The following is a 26,284-nucleotide window of genomic DNA, read 5'->3' on the forward strand; positions in this document are numbered from 1 at the left end:
AACATCAGTGAGAAATCATATCCTAACACTTCACATTTATTTTCAGCCATTCTTCTCAAAAGTAACTCAAATTACAGCTTTCATTGGAAAAAGAGCCTTTGATTTCCAATCTTCACTTTTAGGCAACCATCTGCTGCTACCAATATCAAATTGGATTTAAGGCTGTTGGTGAAATAGAATTTAAGACATTATTTTTCTTATAGATAAGAGTTTGTTGTCTACTCTGTCACACAGCTCACTTCACACCTCAGTACCACCTGTTTCCCCTTCATATTTATTCAGTCATGTGTGACTTACAGTGGCTTTAAGAGGTGTGTTTTGCCCTGGTTTCTTTTAGGTAGATATCTGGGGACAGGCACTGAGCAGTCTATGAGAGAAGATAACTTGTGAAGCCTTAGGTGTTTTTCTTTAAAAGTTGGAATGAAAAAAGCAACTTGAATGGCTGTGGTCAAACTCCCACAAAACCAGGATCTTTAGATTACCTTTCAGCAGTTGTTGCTGTATTGAATTGAATTAGCTTTATTGTCACATGTGTTCAAATGAGCGCAGGGAAAACTTTATAAGTCACCACTTCCAGCGCCAACTTGGGTAAGATAGGGTCTCAGCAGCGTTGGAAGCTGCTGAAAATGTAAAACACTGCTACATCTTTCTTTGCTACAATTGAAAGCTGGAGTTCTCTCTCCCTCAGAATTGTCTTCTGATGTTCTTTCCTCCTGAATTGGAGAACTGCATGTGAGACAGCCTGTTTTCTGAATTTACCTTTTGCTAAGGGTGTGTTTATGGGATGCTGCTATATTGGAAGAGTTAATTAGTAATAGTTTTTGTATCTATAATTTTGTTAAGCATTGCAGTAGAGTTACAACTAAGCTAATTATTTTCTTTTTTCTTCCTTTTGTTGTATTTTTAACTATAGTGTATTAATAAATTATGTTTTGCTTAACATTGAGTAGTCTGACCAATTGAATTGTATTTGGAATGCAACATTTTATACTTACCATTAAAATAAGAAAAAAATTGGGGTCTAGACTATTTTCTAAATTGTGAGGGGGTCTAGTCTGGTCTATGACACATGTAACTAGTCAATTCCAGTACAGTTCCTAACTCTTGCTCAATGACAGAAACAACCTCTCAATATCTACCCTGTTGGACCCCAAAGTAATCTTGAAGGTTTCAATGAGTTAACCTCTCATTATTTTAAACCTTTTAATCAACATCCAAAATAAAATAAAGAACTGTGGATGCTGGAAATCTGAAGAAAGGTTATTGGACCCAAAACATTAACGTTGATTTCTCACCACAGATGCTGCCAGATCTGTTGAGTTTCTCCAGCAGTTTCTGTTTTGGATCTGAAAACGGATGATTTATTTGTGTTTATGGGATCTTAGGTGTAAATTGTCTGCAATATTTACTATATTACAATATTGACCACAATTCAAAAATGCCTTATTAATTGTAAATCTCGTTTGGATATCTAGAGATGTCAAGACATACCATTGTTGTTACAATTTATTTGTTTTCCTCTGTCTTTCTAGACTGGATATAGCAAGGCCATTTCTAAGATCTCACTACTTTCCTGGATTGATCCAAGGATCTTTCTGGCCTGTCTGATTATGTATCAGAATAGGATTTGAATTTAGCTAACTGAACCAGTAAGGAAAATTTAATTCTTGATCCAATCTTTACCAAACCTGACCTAGGAGTTCTTAATGATGGTGCTGCATTCTGGAAATTAGAAGGTTCCTTTAATTAATTTTCCCTTAGCTTGACATGTAGAAAGAATTCAAATGATGGAGTGCTGTTAGTACAAGTTCAGTATTAATTCTGTTTCTTTCTGAAGCAGAAAAGAGGAAGAGGCAAAATTGGGACCTGAATGGCAACAGGATACTAAATATGCACATTGAATGGAGAGACAGTTTTTATTCAACTCTGGCAGAAGGTGAGTACTGATGGAGAACTGTTCTCACAAGTTTTAATGATCCTGAACATTGTCCTCATATAAATAGTTTTATTAATTCAGAATTGAGCTATTTATATAAAAATAATTGATGTGCTGTTGGCTGTCACTGTTTCATATGATTATTTAAAAGTTTCCAATTAAATTCTCCTCAGGGAGATGAAAATAGGATTTGGCAGCAATCTCTCAAAAGATCATTGTTTTACCTTTATGTTTCCCTCCAAATTATCTGAATAGCAGTTTACCTAACCCTGCCTCACCCCATCCGAGTTTGCTTCATCCCAGTTTCCAATGCCACTGGTTAAAATTAAGGGCATACTAATTATAATTCAATCCACTTAAGTATATTTCACCATAATTTTAGAGTACTGAGAATATGCAATTGATTATTAGGACTGTTTTATTCAACTTAACATTTGGAACTTGCTTTTTTAGTTGAGTTACTGTGCACAACACATTGTATGGAAGGTAACATGATATGGGTTGGAAGCGTCACAGAGCTCAAATCCTTTAAAATATTGGATTATTACTAGTAGAGATAGAAGCTGATTTCCCCACATGTCTACCAGGGAATGCATTGACCCTGGGTGCAAAGCACAGGAATTTGATCTGTTTAGTCACTGTTCTTCGCAATGTTCAGGGATCTCTATGGCTTTATCCCCAAAAGTGCAGCTACAACAGGGGGTAATGAGTTGACTTCCTGCAGGACAGCAGAGTTATTATGAGCAATGTTTATGAATCTTTCAGTGGCCATTTTCAAAGGGGAAAGTTTGCTGGAGATGATCTGTGAAACAAGAAGGAAAACACTTAACAAGGAGTCTTCCATATGATGAGGAACCGAGCTCTACTAAAGGAAGATAGACTTGCATTTATGTAGAATCTTTCACAACTCAGGATGTCCCAAAACATTTTCGGCTGGTATTTACAGTTGTAAGTACAGACCACTAAACTCTGAGTATGGCAATCCTATCAGATACAGTGAAAAGGGCATTACAATTAGCTCAACTTTGGTTGGTTGTGGAAGGGAAAATAAAGCTAGGGTTACCACTCTGCTATTTCTGTTAAGTGGCTACATTTTGGAGACCTGTGAATACCATTAGAATCAGGGTCAGCTGAAATGGGTTTCACAGTCAAATGACACTACTCACTAGCTACTTTCTCACTTGAAGACCTTTAAAAAAGAATTGTTATGATCACACTACGGGTAAAATACCTCAAGTTATTACTGTTCCAGACAGATGCTCTGAATTATTAAACTGTCAGGTGAGCAGGGATGAACTGAATCACCTTGTTTATTCTGTCTCGGTTGTTTGCAAAAAGGTTAATTTAAGAAAGGAGTATTCCCCTGTGAATGTCTTTTCCCCCAAGTGCGTCCAAAAAAGGCTAAAAGGTATACAGATCAATCTCTCTAGATCATTCATGAAGAGTAGACAGTGGACAGTTGATATCCTTTTGTCATGTTTCCCTTTGCTGGTCATCCATTGGCAACAAGCAGAGTGAGAGAGTCCTTCTGTTGTTCTGTTTCTATGATACTGGCTTGTTAGCTACTTGATTTCTCGCACTCAGAATGAGGTCCTTTTAGTTGGGGTGACTGGTCGATTGGTCTTTGATAGTGACCTTCACAGCAAGCTAGTGTTGAAACTCAGGACAAAACACACAAATAATTCATTGATACACCTGCTTCCACACACAGACCAGTGTTGCAATAATTTTTAATCCTTTTTTTTCTGTGTTGCTGGAAGATCAAAACAGAAACTGATGAAGGGTCTAGGTCCGAAACGTCAGCCTTCCTGCTCCTATGATGCTGCTTGGCCTGCTGTGTTCATCCAGCTCTACACCTTGTTGTCACTGACTCTACAGGACTAGGTTTAAGCTGAAGCATTATTAAGTAGCAGCAGAGGGATTTCCCAGGACAAGAGAGTACTGAGTAGCTAATTATAGAGCAAAGAAAATATCTGAAAATAAATCTGTAAATTGTTTTCCATTGTTCCTCTTAATGACGCCTGGGAGTATTACCTGCTGTTAGACAAGAAATATGTGAAAGGTATAAAACATTGAAGGTGTTTTAAAAGTTGCTGTTGAATTCACAGCACATTCCTATAAACTGCTGGACAAACCACAAATATATCCTTCCAACCAAAACAGTTTCATTCGCATTTAATGTTGTAAAGGTTATAACAATTGATCACAAACTAAATGACTTCTTGCGACATGCGCTCTTCTTGCCAACATGGAGAAACCGGCTCAATAGAAAGTGAGAATTTAGGACATAGCTTGTAGTTGCCTCTACTTCTTATTTCCAGCCTGGTAAAAGTATACAAGTCTTTGCTTTATGGTCAGTTCTCATAATATCATTGATCGTCTTTGCCTCTGCTTATGTGATGTATCAAGCCCAATACATTATTAATAGCTCACTGAAAGATTTTGTGTCTTCATTCTTACAAGCAGTTTGATGACTATCTTTAGGACAGTGGCATGTTTGTCACATTTCATTAGAGTGCATACAGAATATGCAACAAAAATTAGTACCATATTTGTTTCATGTTCTTTTGTCAGCTGTAATATGTAGTGCTTTTGCTACTTGCCCTACTATGATATGGTATAAGAAAAGAACTGTACCCCCATCAAGCCTTTTCATTCCACAGACCAAATATAATTTGTCTGATCATGTATGCTGGAGTCAGTTGTCATAACTAGCCATGTTGCCAATGATGGCAAGTGATCTGCCCGAACCCATTCTTTAAACTTCTAAAATCATCGCAGGTAGTATTATTTGATTCCTAATCACCAAAGATGAGGATTTTTCTCAAGTGTACATGAGAGAAAATGGATGGTCTGAAAAAGCATGTAGGGGGTTGATGGTGAGATTGGTGGGTGCAGAAGATTGATTAGTCATTGGAGATGCAATTATTGGATGGGACTGATGTGTCAAATTTAGCAAAAAAATGTACTTAGGGCTGTAGACCTGCAGGTATATCAGTTATTTTTACAACACTTCAATTGCCCTAGCCACTACTCTTCCTCTTGTACTCACTATTTCAACTGCCTGTGTTTTACCCTTCTTCCAATACAATTTTTAATCATATGATATAGAGTCAGTTTCAATTGCGGGCAAATCAGATAGTTTGAATAAGAAAAATACTTTGAAAAAAGGAATGGCCATAATCCTTGAGTATTCAGGGTGGAAGATGAATGTTCAAATTAGATATTTATGGATTCTATTCAACTTACTAATCTTCTGTTGAAAGTAAATACGTTACTCAAAAAGATAATTATTTACTTTCCTATTCTCCAACGTAAAGGAGCAAAACCATGAAACAGCAGTCAAAAAATCCAATTTATGTTACTGAACGATAAATAGTTCAATTCACAGCCAGTATTTCCAAAACCCCAAGGGTGCAGGAATTATGATGTTCTTAGTGTTTGATCATTTACACCTATATTTAGTCTTTGAAACTTCAGTCCCATTCTTATCACAAGACTTAGAGCTTGTAGTTACTGACGTCAATCTGCAAGGAGTTGAATCAGCACGTTGTGAAATTCTGACCTCTATAAATAAAACATGACATTGTGGAAGGAGGAAACTAGAAAATAGTGCATGAAAATATTAAAAGAATTGCAAAATCCTCCTGTTCAAATAACATGTAGAGATGTTCAAGCTTCAATCTCATGGGTCTTAAATGGCCTCTTGTTTTACTGCCCAGAACCTATGTCTGCCTTTGTCCTTGGACAAAGTGGAACACTTCTGGTTCTAATTATTTGTGGTAGAGTCTTAACATACTCTGTGACCCTACATATTTTCCAGAGTGATTTATGTATTGAGATGTTGAACCTTTTGTACTGATTTGATGTGGCAATGTACATCACTTGATTTTTTTATTTTCTTAGTGCTTCAGATGGGGAGTAAGTACATTACACTGAATTTTTCATAAAGATTTAAGCTGCAGTGTACTGTGACCCCGACCTCTCTATTAGAAAATCTTTTATCATGTATACCACAGCCAGCCGAAGATTTGAGTTGTTGGCCAGCACTATTTGGCTAGGGAAGTTTGTGGTTTGTTAAATTCTGTGCATTTGCATTTATTTTCCATACAGAGCAACAGTGCATTTCATTTCATTGCAATGTCATCCCATTGTTGTCAACAGCCCATAGATCTCACAACCACAGTTCTCTTTGCTGTCACATGAATGCACTGTAAAGTAATTGCCTTGACCCTCTTGATCCTTTTGATAAATAAAGCAGCAAATTCTGCAGTCAGCATGTTGATTAGCCTCTGACAAAAGTAAAGTTCAAGCTTCAGAGGAAAGCCCTTCATTAGAACTACTTACAGTATTTCACTGCCTCTAAGTTAAATAACTGTTGGGTGTTGCACAGATTCAACACAAATCACTCTCTCTGCTGCTTCCTAAATATTGCTTCCTCCTCTTCTTGTAGCTAAGTGCATGGCCTCTGCTCTAAACATAACCCAATGGTACGGATGAACCTAGTAACTTTGCCATTGTAAAATTATTCACATGAACCTGTATCTCTTCACTGTACCATGTCGCTGGTTGGCGCCTCAATCGGAAGGATCACTATATTATCATACCGTGCACATCCCTGAATTAAATTTAACCAAGAACAGTCTAAATTATATCAGAAAGGATTAAAAGAGGAACCTGCCAAATATTAGTTTAGAAAATCACGTGTGAGAAAAATACTCTGTATGACACAGGATACATTTTAAGTGATTTTATTCTTATCTTAAAATTTAAGTAAATTGCATTTTTTTGTTAGCATTAAGCGAAATGTAATTGCATTATTGAAATTTGATGACTGGATTAGATAAACGGTAGGGGTTTCAAGATTGGCTGTTTGAGAAACTAAGCTATTTTTCCAATGGCTTATTTGCTCTCCATGGGAACCTTTCTTTTCTTTTCCCTACAAAAATATTACAGGCTGAAACAAAATGATAGTCTTTTCTGGCTGACTTGTTTCCTCTCGTACTCTGTAGGGTGCAGCAATCTCCTTGCTGGTTACCACATTATCTGGGCTTAGCAGGGCTATCAGGTATCATATGAGGAAAATATTTGGTAGGTACTTTTACTGTTCTCAGGAGCAGGAAGCAAGATGGGTGGGGAAACTTAATTGCCCAAAAGGTACTCGGTTGAAAATTTGCAATTAAGTGCTTGGAATCTTAAAAGTGGTTCAAATTTCCCACTGGTAAGATGTAATGCATGCTTATTAAAAGGCTAGCTTGCCAAGATTAAGTTCCATAACATATAGGAGCTGAATTAGGCCATTTGGCCCATTGAATCTGCACCACTATTCGATCATGACTGATATATTTTTCAAACCCATTCTCCTGCCTTCTCCCTGTAATGCTGAATCCCCTTAATAATCAAGAACTTATCTATGTCTGTCTTAAATACACTCAATAATTGGCCTCTACTGTCTTCTATAGCAATGAGTTCCATAGATTCACAGCCTCCTGCTGAAGAAATTCCTCCGCATCTCAGTTCTAAAGGGTCGTCCCTTCACTCTGAGGCTGTATCTTCAGGTCCTAGACTCTGCTAATAGTGAAAGCATTTTCTCCGTATCCACTCTATCCAGGCCTCTTCTGCAAGATTCAATGAGATCCCTGCTCATCCGCCTAAAAATAGAGTACAGACCCCTCCTCATGTGACAAGCCCTTCATTCCTGGAATCATTCTTGTAAACCACCTGTGGACCCACTCCAGTACATCCTTCCTGAGATACAGGGCCCAAAACTGTTCACAAAGTTCCAGAAGCAGTCTGACCAGAGCCTTCTACAGCCTCAGTAGTACATCTCTGCTCTTGTATTCTAGCCTTCTTGAAATGAATACTAACACTGCTTTGGCCTTCCCAACTGCCAACCGAACCTGCATGTTAACCTTAAGAGAATCCTGAAGAAGGACTCCTAAGCCACTTTGTCTTCAGATTCCCGAAGCCTTTCTCCATTTAGAAAATGGCCCATGCCTCTAGTCTTCCAACCACTTTCCCACATTTTATTCCATTTGCCACTTCTTTGCTCTGTGTCCCAGCCTGCCCAAGTCCTTGCACAACCTCCCCATTACCTCAACACTACCCATCCCTCCATCTGTCTTTGTGTCATGTTCAAACTTTGCAACAGTGCCCTCAGTTCCTTTGCTCAGATTGTTCCCCACATACTTTTCCACAAGTAGGCTATGTATGCCTTCTAATTCCCAACTGCATATAAGAGGCATGCAGTAGACTGATGGGGAAAGATGGTAGGGCTAGAATGTTTTGAACTTCAGGCATCCAATAGTCCTTTCTTGCAACTTCCTGCCCATTCCTGCCAAAAGAATTACTGCTTGTGTGTGCATATGTAATCAGCTGGCAACCACGTAATTGTGCAGGAAAAGCTGACTAGCTCATGAGCTAACACTCTCATTTCTGTACTCAGGGAAGTGGGGTGGACAGTATAAATGGGTAGAACCTCATTGAAATAGCCTTCTTGGCCTCACCCAACCCATTGACACTGAGCCAAATTCACTATTAGACTGTCAAGTGCATTCAGGAGGTTTCAGCCAGAAACTCATGGAAATATCTGAGTTATTTGACAGGACATTGGCAATGAAACCTTGTGACTAATGTTATGGAATTACAGTTATGCAGCAGTGATATAACAAAACACCCAACTGTATATAACTCCAGCAGAAATCATATGCCACCATTTCCGCACGGTGGCTCAGTGGTTAGCACTGATGCCTCACAGCACCGGGGACCTGGGTTCGATTCCACCCTCGGGCAACTGTCTGTGTGCACTGTTTGCACATTCTCCCAGTGTCTGCATGGGTTTCCTCCAGGTGCTCTGGTTTCCTCCCACAGTCCAAAGATATGCAAGCTAGGTGGTTTGGCCATGCTAAATTGCCCATAGTGTTCAGGGATGTGTAGATTAGGTGGGTTATAGGGGGATGGGTCTGGGGTGGGATGCTTTGATGGGAGGTGTGGACTTGTTGGGCCGAAGGGCCAGTTTCCACACTGTAAGGATTTTATGATTCTATGATGATTACTAATATTTCTACTGTTCCAAAGACCTTAGTCTCATATCTAACCAGATATTAATAGAATTCTTCACAACAACCTTCATCCTGTTTCTCACCTTCCTAACCCCAAGTTTCTTTCTCTCTATAATTTCCATTGCTGCTACATTGTAGTTGATGTGCTGCAATGAGTTAGTCGTGTGGTGCCAGTCCAGAAATAGATCATTTTAGCAGGTCTCAAATGAACATAGCTAATTTGGTAGATGTCTATTGATCTTTTACATGTTGTCATGTCCTTGAGCAGCCAGGCTAGCTTTCAGGTCAATGAGCCATTTCCTGTGTGAGGTGAGAGATAGGATTACATGTTGCCAACTATTATTTGGCGTTTGACACCTCCATCCTGATTTGTGATGAGGCAGCAGAAACCATCTTAGAAATCTACATGAGACAAATCTAGATAAAACGAATAGAATTGAACATTTTGTAGACATATAAAGGGATTCTATGATTTGATGAAGTACAAAATTGTTAACTTATAAAAATTGTTGAACCATTTGTTTTACAAACATCCTCATTAGCTTTAAGAAAATATTTTGGAGTCCAGCAGGAGTGAAAAACCCTTACTATAGAAAATGGTGGTGATCTGTGTTTGATTGATAATCAGTTCTTAGAAACAACTTTTCTGTCTGTGTTTTTTGCTTATCGTGAGTGTCATCGCATTACCTCGAACAACTCTCAATCAAGTCAGTTCACTTCATCCTGGAACAAGTCATCAATTCCTGGAGACCGGGGTTGAAATTATTCACAGAATTTATCTAATGGTGCTCAACTTGGCATTAAGAGAAAGCATCTGCTCAACTTCCAGACGCACATCAGAATTAAGAGACAAATGCAAAAGTACTCAATGCATTGTACAGTGCCTTGAAATGCATTCATAACATTATGGTGTAACACATGCTCATTGTCAGGAGACAGCTATGAATAATGCTGGTGTCTATAAAGATGTATTGACTCAGAAAGCTATTTAACCACCTGACAGACAATAAAATAACACACATAAAAGAAAATTTTCATATCTATTAACACTGCCGTGGTCACAGTTCTCCTGTAAATACTTCTGGAGTTATTGATTTAGCTCCATTTCCTTTGTCATTGCACCAAAAATACAGTAAAAGCCCATCAAATCTTCTCCATCATTCAATAAGATCATTTAATGGCTGATCTGCTAATGCTTAACTGCACTTTCCTGCCTTTGTCCTACAGCCCTTGAGTCCCTTACTGATTCCCCAAATTACTCGAGTTAGAGTCGATCTCATGTAAAAGTCAACCCCCTATTTTTGGCCAAAAATTTTGAATTTTCCATATATCTTGTGTAAAAGTCAACCCTAGTTCTTCATAGATAACAGATCAACATTTGTGAGTTATCCTGTGCGTACCAGTAAATTTTACTATGAGGAAATGATTAGTGAGACCGTATGAGAGTCAAACTAAAGCAACAATAGACGAGAGAAAACAGGGGGAAACTGAAGAATTTGGTGCGAAAGTTTAAGATGCATGAGTTCAAAGACAGGCAATCAAGGGGGGACAGTCATATACCTAGTTGAGGTTTTGAAATCTCTTCATCATTTTATGTAAAAATAACCTCTAGAAAAAGCAAAACATATACAGCAGTGTTCAAAATGAAAGTTAATGAAGTTGCAGAGAAGACAAATAACTGTGTAGCAGCAAGGGAATTTTGTGTTCTGGAGAAACTTGTGAGAAACTGGACAAAGATATCAAATCAACTTCAGACAATGCCAAAACAGAAGTGTGCCAACAGAGGTAAACCTAGCAAGTGGCCACATTTGGAGGAAAAAGTTGCTGAGTGGGTACTTGAAAATCGCCAGCACGGAAGATGTGTTAATTGTGAAGTCATCTGAATCCATGCACGAAACAAAACAAAGAAGGATGGAATTTCGGATTTTAAGGCAAGTACTGGATGGTTCATGAGAAGGCATAACTTAGTATTTCGGCAGAGAACTGAGATTGCATGAAACCTGCCTGCTGAACTCGAAGATAAGATATTACAACTTCACCAGTTTGTAATCAGAAATTAGCAGAAGGAAGGCTACAAGTTATCATGCATTGGAAACATGGACAAAATGCCTGTTACTCTCGAAATGCTGGAGAATCGAACTGTGAACCAAAAAGGAGAAGAAACGGTATTGGTGAAAACCACTAGCTATGGACTATAACCTGATGTCGTGTGATTTCTGACTTTGTCCACCCAGTCCAACACTGGCACCTCCACATTATGAAAAAAGTAGGTTTATTTTAGTTCTTTCTTGTATGGCTGATGGCACTAAGTTAAAACTGATGGCTGTTTTTAAGAGAAGAACTTTGCTACAGGAGAAATTTCCAAAGGGAATTGCCGTCCATATGCATCCACCAAATTGAATGGATGAAGATGGATGTAGAAAATGGATAAAGGAAGTTTGGAATTTACAACCTGGTGGACTACGCGAGGAAAAGAGTTTGCTTGTCTGGGACCAGTTTGGATTACATCTAGTGAAGAATGTTGTTGATAACATCCGATCACATCACATTGACATAGCTGAAATTCCCGATGGACTCACAAGTGCTTTGCAACCAATGGATGTTAGTATCAATATGCCATTTAAGGACATCCTGAAAATGAAGTGGAATAAGTGGATGCGCGATGGAGAAAAAAAAATAGACGAGAGGAGGCAGTATGTGTGCTCCATCATCTGTGAATGGATCATTGATTCATGGAAGGAAATAAAAGCTGATACTATTTTCAAATCATTCAAGAAATGTGGTATTTTGAATGAATTGCACTGTACAGAGAACAATTATCCATGGGATGACATAGATGAAGAAGAAGAAGCAGATGATGAGCTACCTCTAACTACAGACAGCGAAGATGAAGGGATCCATACGATGATGTCATTAATCCCGATGATTATGAAGCTTTATTCAATGCTGAAGATGTTTAATTTTTGTATGTATAAATAAAAACTTACTACCAGTAATTCATTTTTGTTTTCATTGTGTTTATCAATGGGCTAATGGTATTATCGCTGGACTGTTAATTCAGAGACCCTGATAACGTTCTGGGGACCGGGGTTCAAATCCTACCATGGCAGATGTTGGAATTAAGGATCTAATGATGACTGTGAATCCATTGTTGATTGCCGGGAAAACCCATCTGGTTCACTAATGCCCTTTGGGGAAGAAAGCTGCCATCCTTACCTGGTCTGGACGACATGTGACTCCAGACCCGCAGCAATGTGGTTGATTCTTAACTGCCTTCTGGGTAATTAGAGATGGGCAATAAATGATGCCTAGCCAGCGATGCCCTCATTTCATGAATGAATAAAGAAAAGAAAAATCTGGTAATTACCAGTACGGTAATTTGTTGTGTTTTTCTTCATTCATTTGCAGATCAATTGGGTTTCTGCTAATGATATGGTATTTTGGACTGTAGCATGAATTTCAGCCCCTCAAAAGTAGTATCTATATAATAGTCAACCCCACAAATTTAATCTTAAATAGTCTAAAAAAGTCGACTTTTACACAAGTATATACGGTAAAAATCTGTCTGTGTTCAGGGCTGACATACTTAATGGCCCAACCTCGATGGCCCACTGTGGTAAAAAAAAATCACAGATTCACTACCCTCTGAGAGAAGAGACTCCTCTTCATCTCTGCTTGAATGTGTGAACCCCTTACTCTGAGATGATACACTCTGGACCTAGACATTCCCCACAAGGAGAATGTAGAATGAACAAAAAACTCTATGCTCAACTATTCCTCTCAGACTTTTCTGCATTCTGATAAAAGCATCGAGTCTCCCCAGCTTCCAGTTACCAATAATACTATTTGTAATTATGACCAAGGCAATCTATCCTTCAACACAGTTAAGCACATCATGCCACTCCACCAACTATCCACTGCCCAACTGCAGAATGCACCAGTCTGAGTTCCACTCTGAAGGCCTGAATGAAGCTAGAATATGATTAGTTGATTTTTCTGTTTCCCCATGACTCCAATTTTGGAGATCCTTCTTTTCCTCAGTTACATGTATTATCATGTTTTAATACCATTTGTTGGCATAAACCAACATTTATACTTATAGTGCTTATCCCTAGATCTGTCTGCCTGTCAATATTGTGCTGATGACAGATAAAGAATTTTTTTTTATATCTCTTGGAAGCAGAAGCTCTTAAGTGTGATACGGTTCCATGATCTGCAGTCAATCCCTATACCTTATCTAAGTAGTTATTCTTGACAGTGAATGTCAGGAAGCTATCAACACCTCAAGGTAGCATTATCCCTGCCTTTATCCAACATTCACAACTCGTGTTCTCTTTGCTCATCACAGTTTCTGTATGGTGACCAAGAGTCATTACTCTATCTGATTTTCTTTCAAACTGTTGTCTTATGATCAGTTAGCTGAACACAATACAGGTGATCAGAACTGGCAACTTCTCTGGTGTATATATAGCTTCAAGGTGATTTATATTCCTGTGAACTAGTCGAAGGGCATGTATTTTCATTGCAACTTTAACTATATCCTTCAGGTGAAAATAGACTCGTAGCTAGAGACATTTGAAAATAAAATTATGAAATCTAGTCATTTTTGTAATGGTGATGTACAAAGCAGTTTTAAAGATGGAGCACAACAATGAAACTTTCAACCTCCAACAGAACTCTGAACCATGTGCCCTCTCCCGTGGTGCATTTGATGGCAGGAGGCATTTAAATGGGTGGATGGTAGCGAGTGGGCAATGTGCTATCTTCTCAACTCCATCCCAATTAAGTCCATAATGGAAAGGCCATTTGGAAGGCCCACAGATTGCCTTCCTGCCCTGTCTGCAATTATCATCATCGATAATGTGTTGAAGGCTACGAAGAACATGGCATAGTTTCTGCACTCCCGAGAAGTACTGGATGACGAAGAGTACCCTATCGGACATATCCCATGTCTGCCTTTAAGGAGGCCTGTTCCAACGTGCCACAGTGAAAAACTGTAATGACGTCCTTAAAAGACAGACACAGGACACTTCTGATAGGGTACCCTTTGTCGTCCAGTACTTCCCGGGAGCAGAGAAACTACGCCATGTTCTTCGCAGCCTTCAACACATTATTGATGACAATGAGCACCTTGCCAAGATCTTCCCCATGCCTGCACTTCTCACCTTCAAACAACCACCAAACCTTAAACAGCCCGTTGTTCGCAGCAGGCTTCAGGACAACATCGACCACAACACCACACAACCGTGTCATGACAACCTCTGCAAGACATCAGATCATCAACATGGATACTACCATCACACATGGGAACAGCACCCACCATGTGCACGGCAGATACTCATGACTCAGCCAACATTGTCTATCTCATATGCTGTAGGCAAGGATGCCCCAAGGCATGGTACATTGGCGAAACCATATGGATGCTATGATGTGGATGAATGAACATCACACAACAATTGCCAGCCAGGAATGTTCTCTCCCAGTGAGGGAACACTTCAGCAGTCAAGGACATTTGGCCTCCGATCTTCTGGTAAACGTCCTCCAAGGCAGACTTCAGGATACACAACAACGCAGAGTCGCCGAGCAGAGGCTGATAGCCATGTTTGGTTCCAACCGGGATCTTAGGTTCATGTTGGATTGCAGGTTACCCAACCACACTTTACACTCTCACACGTGTGCGCGCGCGCACACACACACACACACAGCCTCACTCTCTCTCTCCCTCATACACACATACATGCACACAGGCATGTGAATCAGTGGAGTGAATTTGTATTTGCAGATACATTATATTTTGTTCAAAAAGCACACAATTTTTAGATAGTCAGTCAGTGTGGCATTTTATAAATTCATACTTTAGAAATAAAACCAGTCTGACTCCAAACCAAAACGCTAATAGATTCTAAACAGGACCTCACACCTAACTTGCATTGTCTGACCTAAAGTGTCACCTCTTCTTCACACTGTTAAAACCTTTCGTTCTCTCAGGTCAGGGACTTGAAAGGAATTTGGAGATTTACATATTCCTATGAATCAATTAAAACCTTCTAACTGTTTGAAGATTTAACAGCATTTCAGGTTTGTTTAATACATCCTGATCAGTGGTGTGAACCTTTGATCTTTTACTTATAAAATTCTGTGTCTGGTACTACCTCTCTCACTAACACCTGAAGAAGGAATGAGGCTCCGAAGGTTTGTGTTTTCAAATAAACATGTTGGACTATAACCTGATATTGAGTGATTTCTGACCTTAGTCTTGATAGACAGCCCTTTAAGGATCACAGTTGTTCAAGAGGCACTGTGAGTTGAAGTGTTATTGTGTGATGAAGTGGAGGACTGGTGTAAGGCCCTCATGCCACTGAGTTTTTGCTCTCAATCCTGTTTCTCCATCTAGGCTATTAAATATCTCAATACGTCCTGGTCTTTAAAATGGAACCCTCCCAACAAAAAGCAATTCAGTTAATGGACTGCTTTCACAAAGCCTGACATGTAGTTTAGAGCAACTTTGTTGGAATCTGAGGAATCAGTTATTTTACTATCTTTTTGGATGTATTTGGTATGTAGTACAGAGGAAGCAAGGGAATAATGGGATATTTAATTTGTAGGTGAAAAATCATCAGATCTTTGCTCCCTAGAACTAATGCCATTCTGCTGAGGTGATACCATAGCAACTCCAGTAAGCTGCTGGAGCACAGGTTGTTGGATTGACGTGGGACCACGAAAGCAAATTTGGGGCCTGTTATATGTATTCGTGATGGAAACAGTCTGAGCTTGCACAGCATGATGCTCAGATTTCATGTCCTCAGTCTGAATTTCTACTGCAACACTCTCTCATGCAGCAGTAGAGAATGAACTGGAGATGTTACAAATCTCACAATCTTCACCCTGGAAATAGGACCAGTATGAATGGTGGTTAGAAATAACAAAGGTCCGAGAAAGCTGGTGGAAGTACTGTTAGAATTGTTCAGGCCTTGTTAGGGTCACACTTGGAGCTCTGTGCAGAGTTTTGTCTCAATATTTATGGAAAGATACATTTGTCTTGTAGGTGATACAGTGAAGCTTCACTTGATTGATTCCTAGGATTTGAGGGTTATTCTATGATGAAAGATTGACTAAATAAACTACTTGGATATTCACTTAATAATAACCTGCTCAATGACGCTCAGTTCTGGTTCCACCACGGTCACTTTGCTCCTTACCGTATCATAGTCTTGGTACAAATATGAACAAAAGAGTTGAATTTCAGAGGTAAGGTGAGAGTCATTGTTCTTGAGACCAAGGCCACTTTTGACCAAGTGTGGCATCAAGGAATTCTACCAAAAATGGAGTCAATGGAAATCAAGGGAAAAATTCTCTGCAGGTTGGAGTCATACCTTACACAAAGGAAGAAGGTTCTGGTGGTCATTCTCAGCTCCAGGAAGCATCTGCTCAAGTTCTTCAGGGTAGTGTCCTTGGCCCAACCATCTTCAGCTGCCTTATCAATGACCTTTCCTCCATCATCAGGTCATCAAGTAGGAGTGTTTGCTGATTACTTCACAATCTTCAGCACCATCTGTGACTGTGACTCCTTGGATACTGAAACAGTCAGTGTCCAAATGCAACAAGATCTGAACAATATCAAAGCTTAGGCTGACAAGTGGCAAGTAACACTTGTGCCACACGTGCCAGGGAACACCCAATTCCAAGAGAGAGACATTCAATAGTATGACAATTACTGTATCCATCACTGTCAACATCCTGTTTTCATTGGCCAGATGCTGAACTGAACTTGTCATATAAGCACTGTGGCTGTAAGAGCAGGTCAGAATCTAGTAACATTGCCGAGAGTAACTCACCACCTCAAATCCTGTCTCCCATCTATAAAGCACAAGTCAGAGAATGATGGAATACTGCTCACTTGCCTGGACAGGTGCAGCTCCAATAACACTCCAGAAGCTTGACACCATCCAGGACAAAGCAGTCTATTGCCACTACAAACATTCACTCCCTCCACTGCTGACACTCAATAGCTACACTGTGTACAATTCGCAAGATGCACCTTATTTAAGGCTCCTTAGATAATACGTTCCAAACCTATAACCCTGCCATCTAGAAGGACAAGGGCAGCAGACACATGTGAAAACCATCATCTGCAAGATCCCCTCCAAGCTACTCATCACCCTGACATGGAAACATATCACTGTTTCTTCAGTATCACTGGGTCAAAATCCTAAAATTCCCTCCCTAATGAAATTGTGGGTGCATCTACAGCAAGTGGATTGCAATGACTCAAAAAGGCAGCTGTTCAAGGATAACTAGGAATGGGAAATAAATGCTGGCCCAGCCCATATCCAGTGAGTGAATAACGAAAAGCAATAGTCAATACTCTCCGCAGAGCAGGACTACGAGAGTTGTTTGCATTGAAATATAAAAGATTCTGAAGTGACTTGCAAGATAGACATTGACCATTTGTTTCCCCTGCTTAGACCAGTTTGAATATGGGAGCACAGTCTCAGGATAGGAGACCAATCGTTCTGTACTAGCCTGAGACAAAGTGTCTTCAATCAAAGTTTTGTGAATCTTTGGAATTCATAATCCCATTGTGAATATATTTAAGGCTGGCCTAGACAGGTTTTGGTCTCTCAGAGAATCAAGTGACTGGGGGAGTGGGTGGGAAAATTGAGCTGAAGCAGAAGGTCAGCCATGATTGTGTTGAATGGCAGAGTACATTCAAGCAGCTGTGAGGTCTTCCCCTGCTTATATTTATTATGTGCTTCAGTGGGAGAAAGGGAAATGCTCTTTGAAGATGAGAGGTGGAAATGGCCTCCTGCTGAGACTGCTTTTGCCCTCCTTCCTCCTCCTTTTCCTCTATATGTAATGTATGCAGCCCAAAATAGGAATGTGCTCAAAGTTAGTAACATATCTCAGCACTGATATATTCCTGGTAAAGCAGCAGATCTGGCCATGTTGGCATTACAACAACCCCTAGTATAAATCCTTAATAGAAGTTTAAAAGGAGACTGTAAAATTCATCATTGCAAGGCATTCATTCATGATTGAATGACCCAGTACTCTCAATTATCGTAACAAATACTTAAAAGGTTAATTGTGTTAAGATAAAACTTTGAAAAATGTTAGGTGAATGTTCAATTGTATTTAATAAGCTGGTTGTCCTCTTCAGCATCATCAGGGCTCCCATTGCTGATACCTAAATCAGTTGAAGACAAGATCCATCTCAACTGTAGTTCACCGTTAGTATTCGCTGTCCACCCTGATATATGATGTATAGCCATTTGACCAGTGACCACTGTGCTGCTGTCGTAGTGCAACTCTACAACAACAAAATAATGATATTGAGAAAAGAGAATGTGTCACCCAGTCAAAGGACGTCAGTAGTGCACGGTGAAGGGGAAAAGATGTTTGAGTGAATGATATAGATATATTTAAAGGAGAACTAGTAAATATACAAGGGTAAAGATTGCAATGATACCTTTAGAGGAGAAAAAATGGATAGAGGCTCAAGTAAACACTGACATAAAATAGTTGGCTCATATAGCCTGTTTTGTGTGGTATATCCTATGTAGTATCTAAACACCTTGGCCCATTGAAAGCATCTGAGACATTGGTAGATAAAAAAGATGTACTATGAATTCCCTTCAGACTTAAGTGTAGCTTTCCATTCCATTCTCTATATCTGATGATGTAGGTGAACGGAATGGCAACTTTGTAAATGTTTTAGTTCAGTGAGTTTTATTTTAATTAATTACAAAATTGAAGAATCCAAGAGGAAGCTCCTTTATTAAACAGCATTCAGGATATGAAACGTAAAGAGTGATTCCAGTGAATGGGATGAGGAGTTTAGGGTAACTTGCTTCTGCGCTAGCACGTTCTGCTGAAAATAGAACAAGAAATGTCACATGACTGCAGAATTCAGCTAGTGTTACAGATTCTGAGAGCAAATACTTTACATTTTGAAGCCCAGGTAGCAGTTTATGTAGGTTAAGTGAATGACTACATATCATGGCCCAATTATTACTTAGTTTCTGTGAAATGTCAGTTGGATTGATATTACTTGGATATTTAAGGCAGATTATCCGTGTCAGGAAATTGTTGACCTTCAGCCCTCAATTTCCCCACGATAATGGGTGGAGCAAAAGTTTTCTAGGAACACTTAACATTTTTTTTTGGTCTTTGTGTAAATCAATCAGTTCACATTTTTAAAAGGAATTTTAGACATTAATGGGGAATTGAAGAGTTGTAACTGTAATCTTTGATCTGTACACACTTGCATATGGCACCACGTAAATAAGCACATTACATCAATTTACCAGGCAGATAATTGAAGGAAAAGTGGAGTAATAAATTCAACAAATCTATTTCATCTAACAGGCAGTTGGGCTACTACAGATTGCATCTAATGTATTTAATCTACAGACGTAAAACTATAAGAAGTGAAAATTCTTTGTTACTTTGTAAGATAATTCTGCAGAACTCTGGGATATCAATATAGCATTACAGTTGACTTCATTCAGTATGGACAACATATACTATAGTTTCTGACAGGTGCAGAGAATGTAATAAGATAGGACTCTCAACAAAATTGTATTTCACACATGACACTCTCATGGTTCAATGAACACTTGACCATCCATTATCGTTTTTTGTTTAATCCACATTGCTATGTGGTATTTTTTCTTTATTCTTTATTATTTTTTTCTTTACTCAGTGAGTCACTCAACATGGTGTTATTACAATGTTTTGTTAAAATGGATCCACATCATTCTTGTACAACTCTTGTTATCCAAATTATGATAGTCATTCACACTGAGAGCCAGACATCAAACTCAGAATGTAGAATGGACAAGGATAAATTTTTAAAAAAAGCAGAGAGAGAAGTATATGTCTTTAAGTCTACGTCTGAATTCTTATAGAGTTAATGGAAAATGGCAATGCTGACAACAAATCCTATGCTTTCTGTCAGTTGCTGAGAATGTAAGGGAAAAGGCTCACTTTAACAAAGGTCATAAAGCCTGACAACAAAAATATTGATCCTGATGTCAAATGCATCTCCCATTGCACTTCCATTGGAGTCAAAGGAATCAGTACCATTTTTGTTATGTCTGAACATATCAGCGGTTTCCTGTTTCATCCCCATGAAGCATTAAACCTATTACCACTGTATGATGCTTTTGTTTGATCTTGACCATGTCTTGTCTGTAGAGTTGGATTACATTCTTCACATTGCAGCAACAGATGAACAGTGAGTTTCTAAAGAAAGTTGAGACATTCGGCGCAGTAATTGCTCATTTTCTTAAATTTAAAAAGATGTTTTACTGATTGAAAGAGCAGCTGCAGTCATCTAAAGAAATTGAGGTGATCAATGAGATAATAGAACTGGAGCAGGTTAGGGCCAGGGTGAGCGTCTTTATATTTGTAGTCTAATTGCAGTGTTATCAGCAAGCTATGCGTTCCTCTCTATGCAGAGTAGATTTAACAGCAGTGATTTTTAAATTAGCAGTAAAATCCGAAAGTTTCACCCTACAGTATATAAGCACAAATGAAAATTTAGTCTACTCATTTACTATTGTTCAAAATTTTATTTTACAAAGAAGTTCCATAGGAAATGTACACTGGCTTTGAAATTCTTCCCATCTCTGCTGCCTAGATCTCAAATGAGTAAGATGGCGCTTCCACTTGGAATAAGTTATGACATGAATGTCAATAGTTCATTATCAGAAATCAGTACTGAACCTGTTGTTTTGTACATTGCGATATTAAAGGATAGATTGATGGAGCAAATTTTACTGCTCTTGGGGTTGCTTCCTGAGTCTGTGATTAAAGCACTTTGTTGTAAACACATTGCTTTTCGCACTGCTGAGACACATAGATCATCATGGTCTTGAGCTCAGGGTCCATTCTGTAAGGGGCCAGCATGAGGAAAAGGCTGCATTGGCTTTCTGTGCTCTTAAAGTACTGCAGCAGAACCTCAGCATTCTGCGTCAGTTGAAAAGCCTGCACTGTACTGAAGCTTAACAGAATCTTTCTGCTGTACGCCCCATGGAGCCTTCTCTCTTCTAGTGCCATTACTGAGAACTTGTTATGGTTGGCTTCCGTTGAACCTTGTGGTTACAGCACCTAAAATACAAAAAGCATCCGACTGCATCTGAGAGTTGCTATGCAACAGATTACATAGGAAGTGACACTGATGCTACATGTGCCTTTTCTTCCAAAAACAATTTATTCAAGGCAGTGTTCAGCTATTTAAGATATGTGTTGCATCAATAATTATCATAGGAAATTGGTCAAAATCCAACCTAAAAGAATCAGGCGACAGTCTCTCTCTGATTTTGTTAAGGTTTGTGAATGAAGTAATGTCCATCGTATTATGTACTTCCAAACAATTCTCCCAATTTATGTCAATGATATAAGAATGATTTCAGATGAAAGAAGTTGTAGATTTATGTCAGAGCTTTCAAAGATGTTGGATCACACCGAAATCTCATGTTCCTATTGGATTCTCTTTCAAAAATAGTTATTTTATCTCATTTTCTCCCTTTCTTCTTTGAAATCACATAGTGCCACACACACAGTCACAGTGTGAATGGGGAGACGTGAGCACTGCTTTTTCAAATCCCTGCTACTGCCGAGGAAATCTAAGCTGCTAGACATATGCAATAGGAAACTGCTGCAATGCTGTCCTCATGAATGGAAGGTCAAGAAAAGTCCACTGTTTTTGTAGCACTTTTCACAATTACCAGTCTTTTCGAAGTGGTTGTCAGCAAATAATGTGTAGTTCTATTGTAATGTAGGAAATGCAGCAACTAATTTGCACCCAGCAAACTCCCACCAATGGCAATGTGATGAAAAACAGGTTAATCAGTTGTTATGCTGTTGACTAAGTATCACAAAATCACAATTGTTATGGTACAGGAGGCCATTCAGTCCAATGTGTCTGCACCAGCTCTCCAAATGAATATTATGATTTAGTGCCATTCTCCTACTTTTTGCCCATTACAGTGCACATTATTTCTATTCAAGTAATCATCTAGTGTCCTCTTGAATGTCTTGGTTGAATCTACCTCAAGCATAATTCCAGGCAGTGCATTGCAGAATCTAACTGTTCTCTATGTGGAAAAAATAACACAAATAACTGTGGATGCTAGAAATCAGAAATTGCTGTAAATGCTCAGCAGGTCTGGCAGCAGTTGTGGAGAAAAGGAGGAGTTAATGTTTCAGGTCCAGTGACTTCTTCAGAACTGATTATAGCTAGGAAAAGGTTGGTATGTAAGCTAAATGTTGGGTGAGGGAAGAAGGGAGGATTGAACGACAGGTGGAGATGAAGCACAAAGAAACAGAACATTTGGATAGACAAAGGATTGGGTAAAGGTCAACCTCAGTGAGGCATAACCAACGTGGACCATGTTTGTTAACGTAAATGACAATTTTGTATCAGCAAACAGTGTAGGAGGCCATTGGCCATTGGCCCATTATCCCAGAGACAGCATAGGAAAGAACTATCCAATTAATTCCACTCCCTTGCGCTTTTCTATAACTCTGCAATATTTTTCTACTTCAAATATATATTTCCATTGCATTTTGAGAGTGACTACTGAATCTGTTTCTACCTCACGTTCAGCATTATTAGCCTGCTGCATACAGCAGTTTTTTTTCCCTCAAGTCCCCTCTCACTCTTTTGCTAGTTTTCTTAAACCAGTGACCTTTTATTTCATTCAGCCATGCATCTCTGGCAAGGTGAACATTTTTTGTCCATCACCAAATGCCCTGGAGATGGAAAGCTGCCTTCTTGAACCACTGTATTTTTGTGTTGTTAGTACATTTGCAGGGCTACAGGAGTGGGAGCAGGCTAATTTTGACCCAGTGAAAGCATGATGACAAATTTTCAAGACAGGAGTATGAGTAACTTCGAGAAACTTGCAGGGGGTGGTATTCCCCCTTCTTCAGAACTCAGGAGTTCGAAACTTGCTGTCAGACAAGTCTTGGCAAGTTTCTAAAGTGCAAACAATTTCTCCTTATTTATTCTACTCAAGTCCTTAATAATTTTGAGCATCTCCATTAAATCTTCACTTAACCTTAACTGCTGCAAGGAGACCAGTTCACTCTGCACATAACTGAGATGCCTCGTTATGGCATCTGTTCTGATGAAGGGTCACTGGATCCAAAACATTATCTCTGCTTTCTCTCCACAGATGCTGTCAGATCCGCTGATTTTTTTTCCCACAATTTTTGTTGATGTGCCTCATTATGGTGCTAATCCAGCAAATCACTTCTATACTTTCTCCAAGCTTGCAAAAGTACCCTATACTCCTAAACTCCTCAAAATCCCATGCCATCAGGTGGCAATTTTCACTGTTTCCAGTACTTTATGGCATTCCTTGCAATTATTTCTTTGTGTAATTTTTTTTAAGTGCCAATTTTCTGAAACTCTCCTACACTGTAAAATTGGACATGGTGAAATGTATCCACCAGCATTCATCTTGCAAATATAACCTGGGCTCTTGTAATTTAGTGTTCTCAAACACATTTCTTAAAGAAAGTGAGACATTTAATTCCTGGTAAAGGGCTTGGTTTTTTTAAATTTTAAGTATATTTTGTTCTATGTTGAAGTTTTAGAGGATTTTCCTACCATTGAATTCATTATTTATTCTTGGTTCAGGCTGTCTTTTCAACGGCACTGTGCATGTGATGTGGATGGGTATTACTTTAAGAATTCTGTAAATGGTCCATGATTTCACTGATGGACTAGCAAATACAATCATATTTGTTGAAGAGTTCTATCTGCATTGTTATGATCAAACCCTGGGCAAGCTTCCGCAATTCATTACAGGTTCCAGATGGGATATGTTTAGTTCCTGGGTGAGGAAGAATGAACCAGATCTCGTCTATTTATCCCTCATCTCACCTTGCTGCAACAGGTTCATTTGAAAATGGATACCTTTCTTACAGGTCCAGATGAACTTGTGTTTTAAAAGAAGCCAATTTAATCAGGTTTTCTTGAGTAAACAAATGCTGAATGTACTAATTACTAAATGGAAGAAGAATTTGCAATGCAAGACTCTTGTACACACCAATTCGAAACAAGATGTAGTCCAAAAGGATAAATATTTAAAAAAAGAATGATTCATGGATCAGTTTTTGAGTTATTCACGAATAGTTGGAAGTTTCAGCTGTCATTGTAAAACTCATGACTAGCCCTGATGTTGATAGTTGAACAGTCACTTTGCAATCCTTAGCCTTGCAGATTGATTGAGATTTTGTAGTTCTAATCCCCTTTGACCATGAGTGAATTCCAGCATTCAGTGCAAAGAGAACCCTTTGTTGTCTTCTTTAACTAGTTTGCAGCATTTAAGAGTGACAGAGACACTTACCTGCAACACGCAGGTAACTAAGCTATAGTTTTTCAACTGTGGCAGCATTCCAACAAAGGCTGATTTAAGCAAGGGCAATCAGCCCCACTAATACACTCTGGGAGAGTTGCAACTGGTTTGTCAATGACTATCCTTGTGTATTTGTCAAAGGGAAAAACATAAAATATGTCTGCATATTTGGCACTTAATCTGCATGGATTATGTTTGAACACAGTATTCATCAGCTCCTCATTGTCTTTGTGTACACAATAGATTACAGTCCAGTCTGTTTCGACTTGCTACTCCACCACCTCCTTGTCTAATCTAAAACCACCTGGCAAACACTGTACTGTGACAATGGAAGATTGTGAAATCAGTGTACTGAATTTATTCAGTAACAAGACGCCTCAGGGTTATGTCAACAGAGGGTGCAATTTCAAGCAGTTATTGCCAAACATTCTTTTTACCTAAAAAAACATTAAAAGCAAAAGTTTTAAATGCCATAACAACTTAATGGTTGACAGTTCCTTTTAACCATTCCAATAGATTTATGCATTTTGACATGTTTTCATAACTTTTCTCAGACCATTCTGACACTTCTTTCTAACAGCTCTTGTCCCTTTAAATTTTGCATGTTTATGAATTCAATTCTAACCATTGGTGTTGTTGGCTGCATCAATCCAAATCGGTATAGTTAAGCTTTCCTTAGAAAATTTAGTACAAACATCAAACTTTCAAATCTAATTAAGACTACCACCACACATTTTGGGTTAAACTGTTCATATCCAGAAATCTAGACTGTAATCAGACTGATCTATTAAATGATCTTGTTTAAAATTTAGAAGTCATAGAATATTAGATAACACTATGGATATTTATAACTGGAGCTGGGTTTGAATCCAGCGCAGGTACTTCAAATGCGAAATCTTTTCCCTTTGCATCTCACGCCATCCTGTGTGAAGAAGGTGTAAGGCAATCATACAACATAGTGCAGAAAACAAACTGAGCAGAAAAAGAAAAGATTCAAAGGAATGTTGCTGTGAAACCACAGTACCAAACAAACTTGGCACAAAATGTGTTCTCATCTTCAGAAAGGTTACAATGGAGAGATTTCTTTCTGAACTTCAGGTTATGATGTATTTGTTGCAACCTTTGAATCTAATGAAAAATGTTGAAGCCAGAATCAGAAAGGGAAAGTATTAAATTCTCCATTTTTGACATCCACTCAGTTGAATAAGTACTTACAAAAAAATTAATAAGAAATCTTGGTTTCGATTCATTGCCAGTTTGAGTGCCATTCCGTTGCTGTCTCATATGAATTAACAGCTGTAACATCAAAAGAGAAAAACATTTCCTTCCTGTCACATGGAATTATAATGCCCCATTAATTTGTATTCACTCCTACGATATGACAATTCTGATTCAAGTGCAACATTTTTTGATAAACTATTTTTTGTTTTGAGGTGTAAAATATTCATATATAATACATTTTGCAGCTGTCACTTGCCATTGTGTTGCAAAGTTTTGCATGAAGTGAATAAACTGAAACATTTTCAAAAGAAAAGCTGTTTAGCTGTAGCTCGTCGAATCTAACCAGATGACAGTCACTTAAAAGCAAATGTGTGAACTGTCAGCCAATCAGGGAAGGGGAGATTATGAGGAGCACATCGTCTGAAAATGATAAATCTGACAAAAGAAGAAAGATAAGAATTTGGGATAAGCAGCTTTGCATCAGTCTGGATATCGAGTTAATAAACCATCAGTATGTGTTTTTTTATTCACTGGAACAAACAGTGCTGCTCTGCAATGCTTCATTATCAATTTCCTAAACCACTGTCCAGAGCCTGTAGATGTCAGTGATCTCATCCAACTTAAAGCCTGCTTGACAGGCAGAAATTAAGATAAGCATAATAAGTTCTTTTCTTACTTGTTTTGGCCCAAAT

General features: G+C 38.7%; 1 protein-coding gene across 1 annotated transcript in view; it reads left to right on the plus strand.

Moving 5' to 3' along the window:
* LOC109931684 (protein bassoon-like) overlaps positions 1-26,284 on the plus strand; it is a 430,268-nt gene that overhangs the window by 344,022 nt on the left and 59,962 nt on the right. The window contains exon 12 of the mRNA XM_048606748.1: positions 1,841-1,936. The gene's annotated coding sequence lies outside the window, so the exon portion shown is untranslated. The remainder of the gene's footprint in view (positions 1-1,840; positions 1,937-26,284) is intronic.

Source organism: Rhincodon typus, chromosome 16, assembly GCF_021869965.1.
Source record: "Rhincodon typus isolate 14 chromosome 16, sRhiTyp1.1, whole genome shotgun sequence".
In the NCBI taxonomy this organism is placed as follows: domain Eukaryota; kingdom Metazoa; phylum Chordata; class Chondrichthyes; order Orectolobiformes; family Rhincodontidae; genus Rhincodon; species Rhincodon typus.